Here is a 21,854-nt window from a genome sequence, read left to right on the forward strand (position 1 = left end):
CAATGACAAGTTAAAAATAAAATGTATGCAAATTTTATAATGGAGAATGCGGGCATCGATCCCGCTACCTCTCGCATGCTAAGCGAGCACTCTACCATTTGAGCTAATTCCCCTGTGTGTTTAATCTGCATAACATGAAAAAAGTAACCTCACTGCCTTCCACACTTTATTTGCAGTCCAATTGCCCATAACAGTGTTCAGTTCACTCCTAACTTATGCCTTACCTCCACTTATGGGATGTTTTACAGTTCAGGTTGGCCTGTTTACTACTCGAATATGAGTGATATTGTGGTGTGTTCATCTAGACTCATACCCTACCTAATCTTGAAGTTAAATTTCCCACCAATGAGAAACCAAGGGAGATACCATTTTTGATAGTTATTGCATGTCTAATGCAAGAATAATCACCAGATTATGAGAGTCCAGCAAAAATTACTCATTTTCGCCCAACGTGGGGCTCGAACCCACGACCCTGAGATTAAGAGTCTCATGCTCTACCGACTGAGCTAGCCGGGCTCCCACTTCAAGATGGTATGCAGACTAATCATTTTTTATGAAGGAAATCCATTCCTGGACAATTTTTGGGAGTTATTGCAGGTCTAATGCAAGATTAATCTCCATATTATGAGAGTCAATGCAATATTCAGGCAAAAATTACTCGTTTTCGCCCAACGTGGGGCTCGAACCCACGACCCTGAGATTAAGAGTCTCATGCTCTAACGACTAAGCTAGCGGGGCTCCCTCCTTAAGACAGTATGCAGACCAATCCCTTTTTGTGAAGAAAATCAAATCCTGGATATTCCTCTACTCTTGTTTTGCAAGGAAAGCCTGATTTATACATCCTTCAGAGGACAGAGTGTCAAAAAAAAATAAGAGAAAATGAAAACGGAAGTTGTGAGAACTTCATTTTGAGATTGCATAAGAATTCAAATTCCTCTCACATGCTAAAGAATACCTGAACCCTTTTGATTAAACCACTTTAGTTGTTATAATGAGACCATATTTGAAAGCCATCTGTGATTTTTCTGTTCTTACTCTGCAATGACCATGGGCAATGACAAGTTAAAAATAAAATGTATGCAAATTTTATAATGGAGAATGCGGGCATCTACCCCGCTACCTCTCGCATGCTAAGCGAGCGCTCTACCATTTGAGCTAATTCCCCTGAGTGTTTAATCTGCATAACATGAAAAAAGTAACCTCACTGCCTTCCACACTTTATTTGCAGTCCAATTGCCCATAACAGTGTTCAGTTCACTCCTAACTTATGCCTTACCTCCACTTATGGGATGTTTTACAGTTCAGGTTGGCCTGTTTACTACTCGAATATGAGTGATATTGTGGTGTGTTCATCTAGACTCATACCCTACCTAATCTTGAAGTTAAATTTCCCACCAATGAGAAACCAAGGGAGATACCATTTTTGATAGTTATTGCATGTCTAATGCAAGAATAATCACCAGATTATGAGAGTCCAGCAAAAATTACTCATTTTCGCCCAACGTGGGGCTCGAACCCACGACCCTGAGATTAGGAGTCTCATGCTCTACCGACTGAGCTAGCCGGGCTCCCACTGCAAGATGGTATGCAGACTAATCATTTTTTATGAAGGAAATCCATTCCTGGACAATTTTTGGGAGTTATTGCAGGTCTAATGCAAGATTAATCTCCATATTATGAGAGTCAATGCAATATTCAGGCAAAATTTACTCGTTTTCGCCCAACGTGGGGCTCGAACTCACGACCCTGAGATTAAGAGTCTCATGCTCTACCGACTGAGCTAGCCGGGCTCCCTCCTTAAGACAGTATGCAGACCAATCCCTTTTTGTGAAAAAAATCAAATCCTGGATATTCCTCTACTCTTGTTTTGCAAGGAAAGCCAGATTTATACATCCTTCAGAGGACAGAGTGTCAAAAAAAATAAGAGAAAATGAAAATGGAAGTTGTGAGAACTTCATTTTGAGATTGCAGAAGAATTCAAATTCCTCTCACATGCTAAAGAATACCTGAACCCTTTTGATTAAACCACTTTAGTTGTTATATTGAGACCATATTTGAAAGCCATCTGTGATTTTTCTGTTCTTACTCTGCAATGACCATGGGCAATGACAAGTTAAAAATAAAATGTATGCAAATTTTATAATGGAGAATGCGGGCATCGATCCCGCTACCTCTCGCATGCTAAGCGAGCACTCTACCATTTGAGCTACTTCCCCTGTGTGTTTAATCTGCATAACATGAAAAAAGTAACCTCACTGCCTTCCACACTTTATTTGCAGTCCAATTGCCCATAACAGTGTTCAGTTCACTCCTAACTTATGCCTTACCTCCACTTATGGGATGTTTTACAGTTCAGGTTGGCCTGTTTACTACTCGAATATGAGTGATATTGTGGTGTGTTCATCTAGACTCATACCCTACCTAATCTTGAAGTTAAATTTCCCACCAATGAGAAACCAAGGGAGATACCATTTTTGATAGTTATTGCATGTCTAATGCAAGAATATTCACCAGATTATGAGAGTCCAGCAAAAATTACTCATTTTCGCCCAACGTGGGGCTCGAACCCACGACCCTGAGATTAAGAGTCTCATGCTCTACCGACTGAGCTAGCCGGGCTCCCACTTCAAGATGGTATGCAGACTAATCATTTTTTATGACGGAAATCCATTCCTGGACAATTTTTGGGAGTTATTGCTGGTCTAATGCAAGATTAATCTCCATATTATGAGAGTCAATGCAATATTCAGGCAAAAATTACTCGTTTTCGCCCAACGTGGGGCTCGAACTCATGACCCTGAGATTAAGAGTCTCATGCTCTAGCGACTGAGCTAGCCGGGCTCCCTCCTTAAGACAGTATGCAGACCAATCCCTTTTTGTGAAAAAAATCAAATCCTGGATATTCCTCTACTCTTGTTTTGCAAGGAAAGCCAGATTTATACATCCTTCAGAGGACAGAGTGTCAAAAAAAATAAGAGAAAATGAAAATGGAAGTTGTGAGAACTTCATTTTGAGATTGCAGAAGAATTCAAATTCCTCTCACATGCTAAAGAATACCTGAACCCTTTTGATTAAACCACTTTAGTTGTTATATTGAGACCATATTTGAAAGCCATCTGTGATTTTTCTGTTCTTACTCTGCAATGACCATGGGCAATGACAAGTTAAAAATAAAATGTATGCAAATTTTATAATGGAGAATGCGGGCATCGATCCCGCTACCTCTCGCATGCTAAGCGAGCACTCTACCATTTGAGCTAATTCCCCTGTGTGTTTAATCTGCATAACATGAAAAAAGTAACCTCACTGCCTTCCACACTTTATTTGCAGTCCAATTGCCCATAACAGTGTTCAGTTCACTCCTAACTTATGCCTTACCTCCACTTATGGGATGTTTTACAGTTCAGGTTGGCCTGTTTACTACTCGAATATGAGTGATATTGTGGTGTGTTCATCTAGACTCATACCCTACCTAATCTTGAAGTTAAATTTCCCACCAATGAGAAACCAAGGGAGATACCATTTTTGATAGTTATTGCATGTCTAATGCAAGAATAATCACCAGATTATGAGAGTCCAGCAAAAATTACTCATTTTCGCCCAACGTGGGGCTCGAACCCACGACCCTGAGATTAAGAGTCTCATGCTCTACCGACTGAGCTAGCCGGGCTCCCACTTCAAGATGGTATGCAGACTAATCATTTTTTATGACGGAAATCCATTCCTGGACAATTTTTGGGAGTTATTGCTGGTCTAATGCAAGATTAATCTCCATATTATGAGAGTCAATGCAATATTCAGGAAAAAATTACTCGTTTTCGCCCAACGTGGGGCTCTAACCCACGACCCTGAGATTAAGAGTCTCATGCTCTAGCGACTGAGCGAGCCGGGCTCCCTCCTTAAGACAGTATGCAGACCAATCCCTTTTTGTGAAAAAAATCAAATCCTGGATATTCCTCTACTCTTGTTTTGCAAGGAAAGCCAGATTTATACATCCTTCAGAGGACAGAGTGTCAAAAAAATAAGAGAAAATGAAAATGGAAGTTGTGAGAACTTCATTTTGAGATTGCATAAGAATTCAAATTCCTCTCACATGCTAAAGAATACCTGAACCCTTTTGATTAAACCACTTTAGTTGTTATAATGAGACCATATTTGAAAGCCATCTGTGATTTTTCTGTTCTTACTCTGCAATGACCATGGGCAATGACAAGTTAAAAATAAAATGTATGCAAATTTTATAATGGAGAATGCGGGCATTGATCCCGCTACCTCTCGCATGCTAAGCAAGCGCTCTACCATTTGAGCTAATTCCCCTTTGTGTTTAATCTGCATAACATGAAAAAAGTAACCTCACTGCCTTCCACACTTTATTTGAAGTCCAATTGCCCATAACAGTGTTCAGTTCACTCCTAACTTATGCCTTACCTCCACTTATGGGATGTTTTACAGTTCAGGTTGGCCTGTTTACTACTCGATTATGAGTGATATTGTGGTGTGTTCATCTAGACTCATACTCTACCTAATCTTGAAGTTAAATTTCCCACCAATGAGAAACCAAGGGAGATACCATTTTTGATAGTTATTGCATGTCTAATGCAAGAATAATCACCAGATTATGAGAGTCCAGCAAAAATTACTCATTTTCGCCCAACGTGGGGCTCGAACCCACGACCCTGAGATTAAGAGTCTCATGCTCTACCGACTGAGCTAGCCAGGCTCCCGCTTCAAGATGGTATGCAGACTAATCATTTTTTATGAAGGAAATCCATTCCTGGACAATTTTTGGGAGTTATTGCAGGTCTAATGCAAGATTAATCTCCATATTATGAGAGTCAATGCAATATTCAGGCAAAAATTACTCGTTTTCGCCCAACGTGGGGCTCGAACCCACGACCCTGAGATTAAGAGTCTCATGCTCTACCGACTGAGCTAGCCGGGCTCCCTCCTTAAGACAGTATGCAGACCAATCCCTTTTAGTGAAAAAAATCAAATCCTGGATATTCCTCTACTCTTGTTTTGCAAGGAAAGCCAGATTTATACATCCTTCAGAGGACAGAGTGTCAAAAAAAATAAGAGAAAATGAAAATGGAAGTTGTGAGAACTTCATTTTGAGATTGCATAAGAATTCAAATTCCTCTCACATGCTAAAGAATACCTGAACCCTTTTGATTAAACCACTTTAGTTGTTATATTGAGACCATATTTGAAAGCCATCTGTGATTTTTCTGTTCTTACTCTGCAATGACCATGGGCAATGACAAGTTAAAAATAAAATGTATGCAAATTTTATAATGGAGAATGCGGGCATCGATCCCGCTACCTCTCGCATGCTAAGCGAGCACTCTACCATTTGAGCTAATTCCCCTGTGTGTTTAATCTGCATAACATCAAAAAAAGTAACCTCACTGCCTTCCACACTTTATTTGCAGTCCAATTGCCCATAACAGTGTTCAGTTCACTCCTAACTTATGCCTTACCTCCACTTATGGGATGTTTTACAGTTCAGGTTGGCCTGTTTACTACTCGAATATGAGTGATATTGTGGTGTGTTCATCTAGACTCATACCCTACCTAATCTTGAAGTTAAATTTCCCACCAATGAGAAACCAAGGGAGATACCATTTTTGATAGTTATTGCATGTCTAATGCAAGAATAATCACCAGATTATGAGAGTCCAGCAAAAATTACTCATTTTCGCCCAACGTGGGGCTCGAACCCACGACCCTGAGATTAAGAGTCTCATGCTCTACCGACTGAGCTAGCCGGGCTCCCACTTCAAGATGGTATGCAGACTAATCATTTTTTATGACGGAAATCCATTCCTGGACAATTTTTGGGAGTTATTGCTGGTCTAATGCAAGATTAATCTCCATATTATGAGAGTCAATGCAATATTCAGGAAAAAATTACTCGTTTTCGCCCAACGTGGGGCTCTAACCCACGACCCTGAGATTAAGAGTCTCATGCTCTACCGACTGAGCGAGCCGGGCTCCCTCCTTAAGACAGTATGCAGACCAATCCCTTTTTGTGAAAAAAATCAAATCCTGGATATTCCTCTACTCTTGTTTTGCAAGGAAAGCCAGATTTATACATCCTTCAGAGGACAGAGTGTCAAAAAAATAAGAGAAAATGAAAATGGAAGTTGTGAGAACTTCATTTTGAGATTGCATAAGAATTCAAATTCCTCTCACATGCTAAAGAATACCTGAACCCTTTTGATTAAACCACTTTAGTTGTTATAATGAGACCATATTTGAAAGCCATCTGTGATTTTTCTGTTCTTACTCTGCAATGACCATGGGCAATGACAAGTTAAAAATAAAATGTATGCAAATTTTATAATGGAGAATGCGGGCATTGATCCCGCTACCTCTCGCATGCTAAGCAAGCGCTCTACCATTTGAGCTAATTCCCCTTTGTGTTTAATCTGCATAACATGAAAAAAGTAACCTCACTGCCTTCCACACTTTATTTGAAGTCCAATTGCCCATAACAGTGTTCAGTTCACTCCTAACTTATGCCTTACCTCCACTTATGGGATGTTTTACAGTTCAGGTTGGCCTGTTTACTACTCGATTATGAGTGATATTGTGGTGTGTTCATCTAGACTCATACTCTACCTAATCTTGAAGTTAAATTTCCCACCAATGAGAAACCAAGGGAGATACCATTTTTGATAGTTATTGCATGTCTAATGCAAGAATAATCACCAGATTATGAGAGTCCAGCAAAAATTACTCATTTTCGCCCAACGTGGGGCTCGAACCCACGACCCTGAGATTAAGAGTCTCATGCTCTACCGACTGAGCTAGCCGGGCTCCCGCTTCAAGATGGTATGCAGACTAATCATTTTTTATGAAGGAAATCCATTCCTGGACAATTTTTGGGAGTTATTGCAGGTCTAATGCAAGATTAATCTCCATATTATGAGAGTCAATGCAATATTCAGGCAAAAATTACTCGTTTTCGCCCAACGTGGGGCTCGAACCCACGACCCTGAGATTAAGAGTCTCATGCTCTACCGACTGAGCTAGCCGGGCTCCCTCCTTAAGACAGTATGCAGACCAATCCCTTTTAGTGAAAAAAATCAAATCCTGGATATTCCTCTACTCTTGTTTTGCAAGGAAAGCCAGATTTATACATCCTTCAGAGGACAGAGTGTCAAAAAAAATAAGAGAAAATGAAAATGGAAGTTGTGAGAACTTCATTTTGAGATTGCATAAGAATTCAAATTCCTCTCACATGCTAAAGAATACCTGAACCCTTTTGATTAAACCACTTTAGTTGTTATATTGAGACCATATTTGAAAGCCATCTGTGATTTTTCTGTTCTTACTCTGCAATGACCATGGGCAATGACAAGTTAAAAATAAAATGTATGCAAATTTTATAATGGAGAATGCGGGTATCGATCCCGCTACCTCTCGCATGCTAAGCGAGCACTCTACCATTTGAGCTAATTCCCCTGTGTGTTTAATCTGCATAACATCAAAAAAAGTAACCTCACTGCCTTCCACACTTTATTTGCAGTCCAATTGCCCATAACAGTGTTCAGTTCACTCCTAACTTATGCCTTACCTCCACTTATGGGATGTTTTACAGTTCAGGTTGGCCTGTTTACTACTCAATTATGAGTGATATTGTGGTGTGTTCATCTAGACTCATACTCTACCTAATCTTGAAGTTAAATTTCCCACCAATGAGAAACCAAGGGAGATACCATTTTTGATAGTTATTGCATGTCTAATGCAAGAATAATCACCAGATTATGAGAGTCCAGCAAAAATTACTCATTTTCGCCCAACGTGGGGCTCGAACCCACGACCCTGAGATTAAGAGTCTCATGCTCTACCGACTGAGCTAGCCGGGCTCCCACTTCAAGATGGTATGCAGACTAATCATTTTTTATGAAGGAAATCCATTCCTGGACAATTTTTGGGAGTTATTGCAGGTCTAATGCAAGATTAATCTCCATATTATGAGAGTCAATGCAATATTCAGGCAAAAATTACTCGTTTTCGCCCAACGTGGGGCTCAAACCCACGACCCTGAGATTAAGAGTCTCATGCTCTACCGACTGAGCTAGCCGGGCTCCCTCCTTAAGACAGTATGCAGACCAATCCCTTTTTGTGAAAAAAATCAAATCCTGGATATTCCTCTACTCTTGTTTTGCAAGGAAAGCCAGATTTATACATCCTTCAGAGGACAGAGTGTCAAAAAAAATAAGAGAAAATGAAAATGGAAGTTGTGAGAACTTCATTTTGAGATTGCATAAGAATTCAAATTCCTCTCACATGCTAAAGAATACCTGAACCCTTTTGATTAAACCACTTTAGTTGTTATAATGAGACCATATTTGAAAGCCATCTGTGATTTTTCTGTTCTTACTCTGCAATGACCATGGGCAATGACAAGTTAAAAATAAAATGTATGCAAATTTTATAATGGAGAATGCGGGCATTGATCCCGCTACCTCTCGCATGCTAAGCAAGCGCTCTACCATTTGAGCTAATTCCCCTTTGTGTTTAATCTGCATAACATGAAAAAAGTAACCTCACTGCCTTCCACACTTTATTTGAAGTCCAATTGCCCATAACAGTGTTCAGTTCACTCCTAACTTATGCCTTACCTCCACTTATGGGATGTTTTACAGTTCAGGTTGGCCTGTTTACTACTCGATTATGAGTGATATTGTGGTGTGTTCATCTAGACTCATACTCTACCTAATCTTGAAGTTAAATTTCCCACCAATGAGAAACCAAGGGAGATACCATTTTTGATAGTTATTGCATGTCTAATGCAAGAATAATCACCAGATTATGAGAGTCCAGCAAAAATTACTCATTTTCGCCCAACGTGGGGCTCGAACCCACGACCCTGAGATTAAGAGTCTCATGCTCTACCGACTGAGCTAGCCGGGCTCCCGCTTCAAGATGGTATGCAGACTAATCATTTTTTATGAAGGAAATCCATTCCTGGACAATTTTTGGGAGTTATTGCAGGTCTAATGCAAGATTAATCTCCATATTATGAGAGTCAATGCAATATTCAGGCAAAAATTACTCGTTTTCGCCCAACGTGGGGCTCGAACCCACGACCCTGAGATTAAGAGTCTCATGCTCTACCGACTGAGCTAGCCGGGCTCCCTCCTTAAGACAGTATGCAGACCAATCCCTTTTTGTGAAAAAAATCAAATCCTGGATATTCCTCTACTCTTGTTTTGCAAGGAAAGCCAGATTTATACATCCTTCAGAGGACAGAGTGTCAAAAAAAATAAGAGAAAATGAAAATGGAAGTTGTGAGAACTTCATTTTGAGATTGCATAAGAATTCAAATTCCTCTCACATGCTAAAGAATACCTGAACCCTTTTGATTAAACCACTTTAGTTGTTATATTGAGACCATATTTGAAAGCCATCTGTGATTTTTCTGTTCTTACTCTGCAATGACCATGGGCAATGACAAGTTAAAAATAAAATGTATGCAAATTTTATAATGGAGAATGCGGGCATCGATCCCGCTACCTCTCGCATGCTAAGCGAGCACTCTACCATTTGAGCTAAGTCCCCTGTGTGTTTAATCTGCATAACATGAAAAAAGTAACCTCACTGCCTTCCACACTTTATTTGCAGTCCAATTGCCCATAACAGTGTTCAGTTCACTCCTAACTTATGCCTTACCTCCACTTATGGGATGTTTTACAGTTCAGGTTGGCCTGTTTACTACTCGAATATGAGTGATATTGTGGTGTGTTCATCTAGACTCATACCCTACCTAATCTTGAAGTTAAATTTCCCACCAATGAGAAACCAAGGGAGATACCATTTTTGATAGTTATTGCATGTCTAATGCAAGAATAATCACCAGATTATGAGAGTCCAGCAAAAATTACTAATTTTCGCCCAACGTGGGGCTCGAACCCACGACCCTGAGATTAAGAGTCTCATGCTCTACCGACTGAGCTAGCCGGGCTCCCACTTCAAGATGGTATGCAGACTAATCATTTTTTATGACGGAAATCCATTCCTGGACAATTTTTGGGAGTTATTGCAGGTCTAATGCAAGATTAATCTCCATATTATGAGAGTCAATGCAATATTCAGGCAAAAATTACTCGTTTTCGCCCAACGTGGGGCTCGAACCCACGACCCTGAGATTAAGAGTCTCATGCTCTAACGACTGAGCTAGCGGGGCTCCCTCCTTAAGACAGTATGCAGACCAATCCCTTTTTGTGAAGAAAATCAAATCCTGGATATTCCTCTACTCTTGTTTTGCAAGGAAAGCCTGATTTATACATCCTTCAGAGGACAGAGTGTCAAAAAAAAATAAGAGAAAATGAAAACGGAAGTTGTGAGAACTTCATTTTGAGATTGCATAAGAATTCAAATTCCTCTCACATGCTAAAGAATACCTGAACCCTTTTGATTAAACCACTTTAGTTGTTATAATGAGACCATATTTGAAAGCCATCTGTGATTTTTCTGTTCTTACTCTGCAATGACCATGGGCAATGACAAGTTAAAAATAAAATGTATGCAAATTTTATAATGGAGAATGCGGGCATCTACCCCGCTACCTCTCGCATGCTAAGCGAGCGCTCTACCATTTGAGCTAATTCCCCTGAGTGTTTAATCTGCATAACATGAAAAAAGTAACCTCACTGCCTTCCACACTTTATTTGCAGTCCAATTGCCCATAACAGTGTTCAGTTCACTCCTAACTTATGCCTTACCTCCACTTATGGGATGTTTTACAGTTCAGGTTGGCCTGTTTACTACTCGAATATGAGTGATATTGTGGTGTGTTCATCTAGACTCATACCCTACCTAATCTTGAAGTTAAATTTCCCACCAATGAGAAACCAAGGGAGATACCATTTTTGATAGTTATTGCATGTCTAATGCAAGAATAATCACCAGATTATGAGAGTCCAGCAAAAATTACTCATTTTCGCCCAACGTGGGGCTCGAACCCACGACCCTGAGATTAGGAGGCTCATGCTCTACCGACTGAGCTAGCCGGGCTCCCACTGCAAGATGGTATGCAGACTAATCATTTTTTATGAAGGAAATCCATTCCTGGACAATTTTTGGGAGTTATTGCAGGTCTAATGCAAGATTAATCTCCATATTATGAGAGTCAATGCAATATTCAGGCAAAATTCACTCGTTTTCGCCCAACGTGGGGCTCGAACTCACGACCCTGAGATTAAGAGTCTCATGCTCTACCGACTGAGCTAGCCGGGCTCCCTCCTTAAGACAGTATGCAGACCAATCCCTTTTTGTGAAAAAAATCAAATCCTGGATATTCCTCTACTCTTGTTTTGCAAGGAAAGCCAGATTTATACATCCTTCAGAGGACAGAGTGTCAAAAAAAATAAGAGAAAATGAAAATGGAAGTTGTGAGAACTTCATTTTGAGATTGCAGAAGAATTCAAATTCCTCTCACATGCTAAAGAATACCTGAACCCTTTTGATTAAACCACTTTAGTTGTTATAATGAGACCATATTTGAAAGCCATCTGTGATTTTTCTGTTCTTACTCTGCAATGACCATGGGCAATGACAAGTTCAAAATAAAATGTATGCAAATTTTATAATGGAGAATGCGGGCATCGATCCCGCTACCTCTCGCATGCTAAGCGAGCGCTCTACCATTTGAGCTAATTCCCCTGTGTGTTTAATCTGCATAACATGAAAAAAGTAACCTCACTGCCTTCCACACTTTATTTGAAGTCCAATTGCCCATAACAGTGTTCAGTTCACTCCTAACTTATGCCTTACCTCCACTTATGGGATGTTTTACAGTTCAGGTTGGCCTGTTTACTACTCAATTATGAGTGATATTGTGGTGTGTTCATCTAGACTCATACTCTACCTAATCTTGAAGTTAAATTTCCCACCAATGAGAAACCAAGGGAGATACCATTTTTGATAGTTATTGCATGTCTAATGCAAGAATAATCACCAGATTATGAGAGTCCAGCAAAAATTACTCATTTTCGCCCAACGTGGGGCTCGAACCCACGACCCTGAGATTAAGAGTCTCATGCTCTACCGACTGAGCTAGCCGGGCTCCCACTTCAAGATGGTATGCAGACTAATAATTTTTTATGAAGGAAATCCATTCCTGGACAATTTTTGGGAGTTATTGCAGGTCTAATGCAAGATTAATCTCCATATTATGAGAGTCAATGCAATATTCAGGCAAAAATTACTCGTTTTCGCCCAACGTGGGGCTCGAACCCACGACCCTGAGATTAAGAGTCTCATGCTCTACCGACTGAGCTAGCCGGGCTCCCTCCTTAAGACAGTATGCAGACCAATCCCTTTTTGTGAAAAAAATCAAATCCTGGATATTCCTCTACTCTTGTTTTGCAAGGAAAGCCAGATTTATACATCCTTCAGAGGACAGAGTGTCAAAAAAAATAAGAGAAAATGAAAATGGAAGTTGTGAGAACTTCATTTTGAGATTGCATAAGAATTCAAATTCCTCTCACATGCTAAAGAATACCTGAACCCTTTTGATTAAACCACTTTAGTTGTTATAATGAGACCATATTTGAAAGCCATCTGTGATTTTTCTGTTCTTACTCTGCAATGACCATGGGCAATGACAAGTTAAAAATAAAATGTATGCAAATTTTATAATGGAGAATGCGGGCATTGATCCCGCTACCTCTCGCATGCTAAGCAAGCGCTCTACCATTTGAGCTAATTCCCCTTTGTGTTTAATCTGCATAACATGAAAAAAGTAACCTCACTGCCTTCCACACTTTATTTGAAGTCCAATTGCCCATAACAGTGTTCAGTTCACTCCTAACTTATGCCTTACCTCCACTTATGGGATGTTTTACAGTTCAGGTTGGCCTGTTTACTACTCGATTATGAGTGATATTGTGGTGTGTTCATCTAGACTCATACTCTACCTAATCTTGAAGTTAAATTTCCCACCAATGAGAAACCAAGGGAGATACCATTTTTGATAGTTATTGCATGTCTAATGCAAGAATAATCACCAGATTATGAGAGTCCAGCAAAAATTACTCATTTTCGCCCAACGTGGGGCTCGAACCCACGACCCTGAGATTAAGAGTCTCATGCTCTACCGACTGAGCTAGCCGGGCTCCCGCTTCAAGATGGTATGCAGACTAATCATTTTTTATGAAGGAAATCCATTCCTGGACAATTTTTGGGAGTTATTGCAGGTCTAATGCAAGATTAATCTCCATATTATGAGAGTCAATGCAATATTCAGGCAAAAATTACTCGTTTTCGCCCAACGTGGGGCTCGAACCCACGACCCTGAGATTAAGAGTCTCATGCTCTACCGACTGAGCTAGCCGGGCTCCCTCCTTAAGACAGTATGCAGACCAATCCCTTTTTGTGAAAAAAATCAAATCCTGGATATTCCTCTACTCTTGTTTTGCAAGGAAAGCCAGATTTATACATCCTTCAGAGGACAGAGTGTCAAAAAAATAAGAGAAAATGAAAATGGAAGTTGTGAGAACTTCATTTTGAGATTGCATAAGAATTCAAATTCCTCTCACATGCTAAAGAATACCTGAACCCTTTTGATTAAACCACTTTAGTTGTTATATTGAGACCATATTTGAAAGCCATCTGTGATTTTTCTGTTCTTACTCTGCAATGACCATGGGCAATGACAAGTTAAAAATAAAATGTATGCAAATTTTATAATGGAGAATGCGGGCATCGATCCCGCTACCTCTCGCATGCTAAGCGAGCACTCTACCATTTGAGCTAATTCCCCTGTGTGTTTAATCTGCATAACATGAAAAAAGTAACCTCACTGCCTTCCACACTTTATTTGCAGTCCAATTGCCCATAACAGTGTTCAGTTCACTCCTAACTTATGCCTTACCTCCACTTATGGGATGTTTTACAGTTCAGGTTGGCCTGTTTACTACTCGAATATGAGTGATATTGTGGTGTGTTCATCTAGACTCATACCCTACCTAATCTTGAAGTTAAATTTCCCACCAATGAGAAACCAAGGGAGATACCATTTTTGATAGTTATTGCATGTCTAATGCAAGAATAATCACCAGATTATGAGAGTCCAGCAAAAATTACTCATTTTCGCCCAACGTGGGGCTCGAACCCACGACCCTGAGATTAAGAGTCTCATGCTCTACCGACTGAGCTAGCCGAGCTCCCACTTCAAGATGGTATGCAGACTAATCATTTTTTATGAAGGAAATCCATTCCTGGACAATTTTTGGGAGTTATTGCAGGTCTAATGCAAGATTAATCTCCATATTATGAGAGTCAATGCAATATTCAGGCAAAAATTACTCGTTTTCGCCCAACGTGGGGCTCGAACCCACGACCCTGAGATTAAGAGTCTCATGCTCTAACGACTAAGCTAGCGGGGCTCCCTCCTTAAGACAGTATGCAGACCAATCCCTTTTTGTGAAGAAAATCAAATCCTGGATATTCCTCTACTCTTGTTTTGCAAGGAAAGCCTGATTTATACATCCTTCAGAGGACAGAGTGTCAAAAAAAAATAAGAGAAAATGAAAACGGAAGTTGTGAGAACTTCATTTTGAGATTGCATAAGAATTCAAATTCCTCTCACATGCTAAAGAATACCTGAACCCTTTTGATTAAACCACTTTAGTTGTTATAATGAGACCATATTTGAAAGCCATCTGTGATTTTTCTGTTCTTACTCTGCAATGACCATGGGCAATGACAAGTTAAAAATAAAATGTATGCAAATTTTATAATGGAGAATGCGGGCATCTACCCCGCTACCTCTCGCATGCTAAGCGAGCGCTCTACCATTTGAGCTAATTCCCCTGAGTGTTTAATCTGCATAACATGAAAAAAGTAACCTCACTGCCTTCCACACTTTATTTGCAGTCCAATTGCCCATAACAGTGTTCAGTTCACTCCTAACTTATGCCTTACCTCCACTTATGGGATGTTTTACAGTTCAGGTTGGCCTGTTTACTACTCGAATATGAGTGATATTGTGGTGTGTTCATCTAGACTCATACCCTACCTAATCTTGAAGTTAAATTTCCCACCAATGAGAAACCAAGGGAGATACCATTTTTGATAGTTATTGCATGTCTAATGCAAGAATAATCACCAGATTATGAGAGTCCAGCAAAAATTACTCATTTTCGCCCAACGTGGGGCTCGAACCCACGACCCTGAGATTAGGAGGCTCATGCTCTACCGACTGAGCTAGCCGGGCTCCCACTGCAAGATGGTATGCAGACTAATCATTTTTTATGAAGGAAATCCATTCCTGGACAATTTTTGGGAGTTATTGCAGGTCTAATGCAAGATTAATCTCCATATTATGAGAGTCAATGCAATATTCAGGCAAAATTTACTCGTTTTCGCCCAACGTGGGGCTCGAACTCACGACCCTGAGATTAAGAGTCTCATGCTCTACCGACTGAGCTAGCCGGGCTCCCTCCTTAAGACAGTATGCAGACCAATCCCTTTTTGTGAAAAAAATCAAATCCTGGATATTCCTCTACTCTTGTTTTGCAAGGAAAGCCAGATTTATACATCCTTCAGAGGACAGAGTGTCAAAAAAAATAAGAGAAAATGAAAATGGAAGTTGTGAGAACTTCATTTTGAGATTGCAGAAGAATTCAAATTCCTCTCACATGCTAAAGAATACCTGAACCCTTTTGATTAAACCACTTTAGTTGTTATAATGAGACCATATTTGAAAGCCATCTGTGATTTTTCTGTTCTTACTCTGCAATGACCATGGGCAATGACAAGTTCAAAATAAAATGTATGCAAATTTTATAATGGAGAATGCGGGCATCGATCCCGCTACCTCTCGCATGCTAAGCGAGCGCTCTACCATTTGAGCTAATTCCCCTGTGTGTTTAATCTGCATAACATGAAAAAAGTAACCTCACTGCCTTCCACACTTTATTTGAAGTCCAATTGCCCATAACAGTGTTCAGTTCACTCCTAACTTATGCCTTACCTCCACTTATGGGATGTTTTACAGTTCAGGTTGGCCTGTTTACTACTCAATTATGAGTGATATTGTGGTGTGTTCATCTAGACTCATACTCTACCTAATCTTGAAGTTAAATTTCCCACCAATGAGAAACCAAGGGAGATACCATTTTTGATAGTTATTGCATGTCTAATGCAAGAATAATCACCAGATTATGAGAGTCCAGCAAAAATTACTCATTTTCGCCCAACGTGGGGCTCGAACCCACGACCCTGAGATTAAGAGTCTCATGCTCTACCGACTGAGCTAGCCGGGCTCCCACTTCAAGATGGTATGCAGACTAATAATTTTTTATGAAGGAAATCCATTCCTGGACAATTTTTGGGAGTTATTGCAGGTCTAATGCAAGATTAATCTCCATATTATGAGAGTCAATGCAATATTCAGGCAAAAATTACTCGTTTTCGCCCAACGTGGGGCTCGAACCCACGACCCTGAGATTAAGAGTCTCATGCTCTACCGACTGAGCTAGCCGGGCTCCCTCCTTAAGACAGTATGCAGACCAATCCCTTTTTGTGAAAAAAATCAAATCCTGGATATTCCTCTACTCTTGTTTTGCAAGGAAAGCCAGATTTATACATCCTTCAGAGGACAGAGTGTCAAAAAAAATAAGAGAAAATGAAAATGGAAGTTGTGAGAACTTCATTTTGAGATTGCATAAGAATTCAAATTCCTCTCACATGCTAAAGAATACCTGAACCCTTTTGATTAAACCACTTTAGTTGTTATAATGAGACCATATTTGAAAGCCATCTGTGATTTTTCTGTTCTTACTCTGCAATGACCATGGGCAATGACAAGTTAAAAATAAAATGTATGCAAATTTTATAATGGAGAATGCGGGCATTGATCCCGCTACCTCTCGCATGCTAAGCAAGCGCTCTACCATTTGAGCTAATTCCCCTTTGTGTTTAATCTGCATAACATGAAAAAAGTAACCTCACTGCCTTCCACACTTTATTTGCAGTCCAATTGCCCATAACAGTGTTCAGTTCACTCCTAACTTATGCCTTACCTCCACTTATGGGATGTTTTACAGTTCAGGTTGGCCTGTTTACTACTCGAATATGAGTGATATTGTGGTGTGTTCATCTAGACTCATACCCTACCTAATCTTGAAGTTAAATTTCCCACCAATGAGAAACCAAGGGAGATACCATTTTTGATAGTTATTGCATGTCTAATGCAAGAATAATCACCAGATTATGAGAGTCCAGCAAAAATTACTCATTTTCGCCCAACGTGGGGCTCGAACCCACGACCCTGAGATTAAGAGTCTCATGCTCTACCGACTGAGCTAGCCGGGCTCCCACTTCAAGATGGTATGCAGACTAATCATTTTTTATGAAGGAAATCCATTCCTGGACAATTTTTGGGAGTTATTGCAGGTCTAATGCAAGATTAATCTCCATATTATGAGAGTCAATGCAATATTCAGGCAAAAATTACTCGTTTTCGCCCAACGTGGGGCTCGAACCCACGACCCTGAGATTAAGAGTCTCATGCTCTAACGACTAAGCTAGCGGGGCTCCCTCCTTAAGACAGTATGCAGACCAATCCCTTTTTGTGAAGAAAATCAAATCCTGGATATTCCTCTACTCTTGTTTTGCAAGGAAAGCCTGATTTATACATCCTTCAGAGGACAGAGTGTCAAAAAAAAAAAAGAGAAAATGAAAACGGAAGTTGTGAGAACTTCATTTTGAGATTGCATAAGAATTCAAATTCCTCTCACATGCTAAAGAATACCTGAACCCTTTTGATTAAACCACTTTAGTTGTTATAATGAGACCATATTTGAAAGCCATCTGTGATTTTTCTGTTCTTACTCTGCAATGACCATGGGCAATGACAAGTTAAAAATAAAATGTATGCAAATTTTATAATGGAGAATGCGGGCATCTACCCCGCTACCTCTCGCATGCTAAGCGAGCGCTCTACCATTTGAGCTAATTCCCCTGAGTGTTTAATCTGCATAACATGAAAAAAGTAACCTCACTGCCTTCCACACTTTATTTGCAGTCCAATTGCCCATAACAGTGTTCAGTTCACTCCTAACTTATGCCTTACCTCCACTTATGGGATGTTTTACAGTTCAGGTTGGCCTGTTTACTACTCGAATATGAGTGATATTGTGGTGTGTTCATCTAGACTCATACCCTACCTAATCTTGAAGTTAAATTTCCCACCAATGAGAAACCAAGGGAGATACCATTTTTGATAGTTATTGCATGTCTAATGCAAGAATAATCACCAGATTATGAGAGTCCAGCAAAAATTACTCATTTTCGCCCAACGTGGGGCTCGAACCCACGACCCTGAGATTAGGAGGCTCATGCTCTACCGACTGAGCTAGCCGGGCTCCCACTGCAAGATGGTATGCAGACTAATCATTTTTTATGAAGGAAATCCATTCCTGGACAATTTTTGGGAGTTATTGCAGGTCTAATGCAAGATTAATCTCCATATTATGAGAGTCAATGCAATATTCAGGCAAAATTTACTCGTTTTCGCCCAACGTGGGGCTCGAACTCACGACCCTGAGATTAAGAGTCTCATGCTCTACCGACTGAGCTAGCCGGGCTCCCTCCTTAAGACAGTATGCAGACCAATCCCTTTTTGTGAAAAAAATCAAATCCTGGATATTCCTCTACTCTTGTTTTGCAAGGAAAGCCAGATTTATACATCCTTCAGAGGACAGAGTGTCAAAAAAAATAAGAGAAAATGAAAATGGAAGTTGTGAGAACTTCATTTTGAGATTGCAGAAGAATTCAAATTCCTCTCACATGCTAAAGAATACCTGAACCCTTTTGATTAAACCACTTTAGTTGTTATAATGAGACCATATTTGAAAGCCATCTGTGATTTTTCTGTTCTTACTCTGCAATGACCATGGGCAATGACAAGTTCAAAATAAAATGTATGCAAATTTTATAATGGAGAATGCGGGCATCGATCCCGCTACCTCTCGCATGCTAAGCGAGCGCTCTACCATTTGAGCTAATTCCCCTGTGTGTTTAATCTGCATAACATGAAAAAAGTAACCTCACTGCCTTCCACACTTTATTTGAAGTCCAATTGCCCATAACAGTGTTCAGTTCACTCCTAACTTATGCCTTACCTCCACTTATGGGATGTTTTACAGTTCAGGTTGGCCTGTTTACTACTCAATTATGAGTGATATTGTGGTGTGTTCATCTAGACTCATACTCTACCTAATCTTGAAGTTAAATTTCCCACCAATGAGAAACCAAGGGAGATACCATTTTTGATAGTTATTGCATGTCTAATGCAAGAATAATCACCAGATTATGAGAGTCCAGCAAAAATTACTCATTTTCGCCCAACGTGGGGCTCGAACCCACGACCCTGAGATTAAGAGTCTCATGCTCTACCGACTGAGCTAGCCGGGCTCCCACTTCAAGATGGTATGCAGACTAATAATTTTTTATGAAGGAAATCCATTCCTGGACAATTTTTGGGAGTTATTGCAGGTCTAATGCAAGATTAATCTCCATATTATGAGAGTCAATGCAATATTCAGGCAAAAATTACTCGTTTTCGCCCAACGTGGGGCTCGAACCCACGACCCTGAGATTAAGAGTCTCATGCTCTACCGACTGAGCTAGCCGGGCTCCCTCCTTAAGACAGTATGCAGACCAATCCCTTTTTGTGAAAAAAATCAAATCCTGGATATTCCTCTACTCTTGTTTTGCAAGGAAAGCCAGATTTATACATCCTTCAGAGGACAGAGTGTCAAAAAAAATAAGAGAAAATGAAAATGGAAGTTGTGAGAACTTCATTTTGAGATTGCATAAGAATTCAAATTCCTCTCACATGCTAAAGAATACCTGAACCCTTTTGATTAAACCACTTTAGTTGTTATAATGAGACCATATTTGAAAGCCATCTGTGATTTTTCTGTTCTTACTCTGCAATGACCATGGGCAATGACAAGTTAAAAATAAAATGTATGCAAATTTTATAATGGAGAATGCGGGCATTGATCCCGCTACCTCTCGCATGCTAAGCAAGCGCTCTACCATTTGAGCTAATTCCCCTTTGTGTTTAATCTGCATAACATGAAAAAAGTAACCTCACTGCCTTCCACACTTTATTTGAAGTCCAATTGCCCATAACAGTGTTCAGTTCACTCCTAACTTATGCCTTACCTCCACTTATGGGATGTTTTACAGTTCAGGTTGGCCTGTTTACTACTCGATTATGAGTGATATTGTGGTGTGTTCATCTAGACTCATACTCTACCTAATCTTGAAGTTAAATTTCCCACCAATGAGAAACCAAGGGAGATACCATTTTTGATAGTTATTGCATGTCTAATGCAAGAATAATCACCAGATTATGAGAGTCCAGCAAAAATTACTCATTTTCGCCCAACGTGGGGCTCGAACCCACGACCCTGAGATTAAGAGTCTCATGCTCTACCGACTGAGCTAGCCGGGCTCCCGCTTCAAGATGGTATGCAGACTAATCATTTTTTATGAAGGAAATCCATTCCTGGACAATTTTTGGGAGTTATTGCAGGTCTAATGCAAGATTAATCTCCATATTATGAGAGTCAATGCAATATTCAGGCAAAAATTACTCGTTTTCGCCCAACGTGGGGCTCGAACCCACGACCCTGAGATTAAGAGTCTCATGCTCTACCGACTGAGCTAGCCGGGCTCCCTCCTTAAGACAGTATGCAGACCAATCCCTTTTTGTGAAAAAAATCAAATCCTGGATATTCCTCTACTCTTGTTTTGCAAGGAAAGCCAGATTTATACATCCTTCAGAGGACAGAGTGTCAAAAAAAATAAGAGAAAATGAAAATGGAAGTTGTGAGAACTTCATTTTGAGATTGCATAAGAATTCAAATTCCTCTCACATGCTAAAGAATACCTGAACCCTTTTGATTAAACCACTTTAGTTGTTATATTGAGACCATATTTGAAAGCCATCTGTGATTTTTCTGTTCTTACTCTGCAATGACCATGGGCAATGACAAGTTAAAAATAAAATGTATGCAAATTTTATAATGGAGAATGCGGGCATCGATCCCGCTACCTCTCGCATGCTAAGCGAGCACTCTACCATTTGAGCTAATTCCCCTGTGTGTTTAATCTGCATAACATCAAAAAAAGTAACCTCACTGCCTTCCACACTTTATTTGCAGTCCAATTGCCCATAACAGTGTTCAGTTCACTCCTAACTTATGCCTTACCTCCACTTATGGGATGTTTTACAGTTCAGGTTGGCCTGTTTACTACTCGAATATGAGTGATATTGTGGTGTGTTCATCTAGACTCATACCCTACCTAATCTTGAAGTTAAATTTCCCACCAATGAGAAACCAAGGGAGATACCATTTTTGATAGTTATTGCATGTCTAATGCAAGAATAATCACCAGATTATGAGAGTCCAGCAAAAATTACTCATTTTCGCCCAACGTGGGGCTCGAACCCACGACCCTGAGATTAAGAGTCTCATGCTCTACCGACTGAGCTAGCCGGGCTCCCACTTCAAGATGGTATGCAGACTAATCATTTTTTATGAAGGAAATCCATTCCTGGACAATTTTTGGGAGTTATTGCAGGTCTAATGCAAGATTAATCTCCATATTATGAGAGTCAATGCAATATTCAGGCAAAAATTACTCGTTTTCGCCCACCGTGGGGCTCGAACCCACGACCCTGAGATTAAGAGTCTCATGCTCTAACGACTGAGCTAGCGGGGCTCCCTCCTTAAGACAGTATGCAGACCAATCCCTTTTTGTGAAGAAAATCAAATCCTGGATATTCCTCTACTCTTGTTTTGCAAGGAAAGCCT

The 21,854-nt window shown here is 40.1% G+C and overlaps 8 non-coding genes across 8 annotated transcripts; all 8 read right to left on the minus strand.

Annotated features, from left to right (window-relative positions):
• Nucleotides 1-1,495: 1,495 nt before the first annotated feature.
• TRNAR-CCU (transfer RNA arginine (anticodon CCU)) lies at nucleotides 1,496-1,568 on the minus strand. Its single transcript has one exon. It is a non-coding gene; the product is annotated as a tRNA-Arg (tRNA).
• A 5,829-nt stretch (nucleotides 1,569-7,397) lies between these two features.
• On the minus strand, nucleotides 7,398-7,470 carry TRNAA-AGC (transfer RNA alanine (anticodon AGC)). Its single transcript has one exon. It is a non-coding gene; the product is annotated as a tRNA-Ala (tRNA).
• A 3,485-nt stretch (nucleotides 7,471-10,955) lies between these two features.
• TRNAR-CCU (transfer RNA arginine (anticodon CCU)) lies at nucleotides 10,956-11,028 on the minus strand. Its single transcript has one exon. It is a non-coding gene; the product is annotated as a tRNA-Arg (tRNA).
• A 575-nt stretch (nucleotides 11,029-11,603) lies between these two features.
• TRNAA-AGC (transfer RNA alanine (anticodon AGC)) lies at nucleotides 11,604-11,676 on the minus strand. The gene has a single exon. It is a non-coding gene; the product is annotated as a tRNA-Ala (tRNA).
• A 3,483-nt stretch (nucleotides 11,677-15,159) lies between these two features.
• TRNAR-CCU (transfer RNA arginine (anticodon CCU)) lies at nucleotides 15,160-15,232 on the minus strand. Its single transcript has one exon. It is a non-coding gene; the product is annotated as a tRNA-Arg (tRNA).
• Nucleotides 15,233-15,807: 575 nt separating this feature from the next.
• TRNAA-AGC (transfer RNA alanine (anticodon AGC)) lies at nucleotides 15,808-15,880 on the minus strand. Its single transcript has one exon. It is a non-coding gene; the product is annotated as a tRNA-Ala (tRNA).
• Nucleotides 15,881-18,313: 2,433 nt separating this feature from the next.
• Nucleotides 18,314-18,386, minus strand: TRNAR-CCU (transfer RNA arginine (anticodon CCU)). Its single transcript has one exon. It is a non-coding gene; the product is annotated as a tRNA-Arg (tRNA).
• Nucleotides 18,387-18,961: 575 nt separating this feature from the next.
• TRNAA-AGC (transfer RNA alanine (anticodon AGC)) lies at nucleotides 18,962-19,034 on the minus strand. Its single transcript has one exon. It is a non-coding gene; the product is annotated as a tRNA-Ala (tRNA).
• Nucleotides 19,035-21,854: the final 2,820 nt, after the last annotated feature.

The sequence above is a fragment of the Lissotriton vulgaris genome, chromosome 1_1, assembly GCF_964263255.1.
Source record: "Lissotriton vulgaris chromosome 1_1, aLisVul1.2, whole genome shotgun sequence".
Lineage (NCBI taxonomy): Eukaryota > Metazoa > Chordata > Amphibia > Caudata > Salamandridae > Lissotriton > Lissotriton vulgaris.